The sequence below is a fragment of the Musa acuminata genome, unplaced genomic scaffold (assembly GCF_036884655.1).
Source record: "Musa acuminata AAA Group cultivar baxijiao unplaced genomic scaffold, Cavendish_Baxijiao_AAA HiC_scaffold_129, whole genome shotgun sequence".
Lineage (NCBI taxonomy): Eukaryota > Viridiplantae > Streptophyta > Magnoliopsida > Zingiberales > Musaceae > Musa > Musa acuminata.
This window is the reverse complement of record NW_027020408.1, coordinates 140,001-142,500: the sequence shown is the minus strand read 5'-3', so window position 1 is coordinate 142,500 and position 2,500 is coordinate 140,001.

Below are 2,500 nucleotides of genomic sequence, written 5' to 3'. Positions count from 1 at the left end.
CAAAAACGGGCCAAAACTGGCCATTTTTGGCTGCGCGAGCGAGCGGCGAGCGGCGAACAGCGAGCGAAGCGAGAGGCAGCACCGTCCCTGCTATACGAAAGCCCCATCCAGCCCTGTGCCACCCGGGGGGTTCCAGGGTGCTGAGATGGCTGACGTTTTGCTCCGCTCTCGACGGTCACCGCGCAATGCAAGAACAGGCCAAAAACTGGCCAAAACGGCCCAAAAACGGGCCAAAACTGGCCATTTTTGGCTGCGCGAGCGGCGAGCGGCGGACAGCGAGCGAAGCGAGAGGCAGCACCGTCCCTGCTATACGAAAGCCCCATCCAGCCCTGTGCCACCCGGGGGGTTCCAGGGTGCTGAGATGGCTGACGTTTTGCTCCGCTCTCGACGGTCACCGCGCAATGCAAGAACAGGCCAAAAACTGGCCAAAACGGCCCAAAAACGGGCCAAAACTGGCCATTTTTGGCTGCGCGAGCGAGCGGCGAGCGGCGGACAGCGAGCGAAGCGAGAGGCAGCACCGTCCCTGCTATACGAAAGCCCCATCCAGCCCTGTGCCACCCGGGGGGTTCCAGGGTGCTGAGATGGCTGACGTTTTGCTCCGCTCTCGACGGTCACCGCGCAATGCAAGAACAGGCCAAAAACTGGCCAAAACGGCCCAAAAACGGGCCAAAACTGGCCATTTTTGGCTGCACGAGCGAGCGGCGAGCGGCGGACAGCGAGCGAAGCGAGAGGCAGCACCGTCCCTGCTATACGAAAGCCCCATCCAGCCCTGTGCCACCCGGGGGGTTCCAGGGTGCTGAGATGGCTGACGTTTTGCTCCGCTCTCGACGGTCACCGCGCAATGCAAGAACAGGCCAAAAACTGGCCAAAACGGCCCAAAAACGGGCCAAAACTGGCCATTTTTGGCTGCACGAGCGAGCGGCGAGCGGCGGACAGCGAGCGAAGCGAGAGGCAGCACCGTCCCTGCTATACGAAAGCCCCATCCAGCCCTGTGCCACCCGGGGGGTTCCAGGGTGCTGAGATGGCTGACGTTTTGCTCCGCTCTCGACGGTCACCGCGCAATGCAAGAACAGGCCAAAAACTGGCCAAAACGGCCCAAAAACGGGCCAAAACTGGCCATTTTTGGCTGCACGAGCGAGCGGCGAGCGGCGGACAGCGAGCGAAGCGAGAGGCAGCACCGTCCCTGCTATACGAAAGCCCCATCCAGCCCTGTGCCACCCGGGGGGTTCCAGGGTGCTGAGATGGCTGACGTTTTGCTCCGCTCTCGACGGTCACCGCGCAATGCAAGAACAGGCCAAAAACTGGCCAAAACGGCCCAAAAACGGGCCAAAACTGGCCATTTTTGGCTGCACGAGCGAGCGGCGAGCGGCGGACAGCGAGCGAAGCGAGAGGCAGCACCGTCCCTGCTATACGAAAGCCCCATCCAGCCCTGTGCCACCCGGGGGGTTCCAGGGTGCTGAGATGGCTGACGTTTTGCTCCGCTCTCGACGGTCACCGCGCAATGCAAGAACAGGCCAAAAACTGGCCAAAACGGCCCAAAAACGGGCCAAAACTGGCCATTTTTGGCTGCGCGAGCGAGCGGCGAGCGGCGGACAGCGAGCGAAGCGAGAGGCAGCACCGTCCCTGCTATATACGAAAGCCCCATCCAGCCCTGTGCCACCCGGGGGGTTCCAGGGTGCTGAGATGGCTGACGTTTTGCTCCGCTCACGACGGTCACCGCACCACGCAAGAACGGACCATAAACAGGCCAAAACAGCCCAAAAACGGGCCAAAACTGGTCATTTTTGGCTGCGCGAGCGAGCGGCGAGCGGCGAACAGCGAGCGAAGCGTGAGGCAGCACCGTCCCTGCTATACGAAAGCCCCATCCAGCCCTGTGCCACCCGGGGGGTTCCAGGGTGCTGAGATGGCTGACGTTTTGCTCCGCTCACGACGGTCACCGCGCCATGCAAGAACGGACCAAAAACAGGCCAAAACAGCCCAAAAACGGGCCAAAACTGGCCATTTTTGGCTGAGCGAGCGAGCGGTGAGCGGCGAACAGCGAGCGAAGCGAGAGGCAGCACCGTCCCTGCTATACGAAAGCCCCATCCAGCCCTGTGCCACCCGGGGGGTTCCAGGGTGCTGAGATGGCTGACGTTTTGCTCCGCTCACGACGGTCGCCGTGCCACGCAAGAACGGACCAAAAACAGGCCAAAACAGCCCAAAAACGGGCCAAAACTGGCCATTTTAGGTTGCGCGAGCGAGCGGCGAGCGGCGAACAGCGAGCGAAGCGTGAGGCAGCACCGTCCCTGCTATACGAAAGCCCCATCCAGCCCTGTGCCACCCGGGGGGTTCCAAGGTGCTGAGATGGCTGACGTTTTGCTCCGCTCACGACGGTCACCGCGCCACGCCAGAACAGACCAAAAACAGGCCAAAACAGCCCAAAAACGGGCCAAAACTGGCCATTTTTGGCTGCGCGAGCGAGCGGCGAGCGGCGAACAGCGAGCGAAGCGAGAAGCAGCAC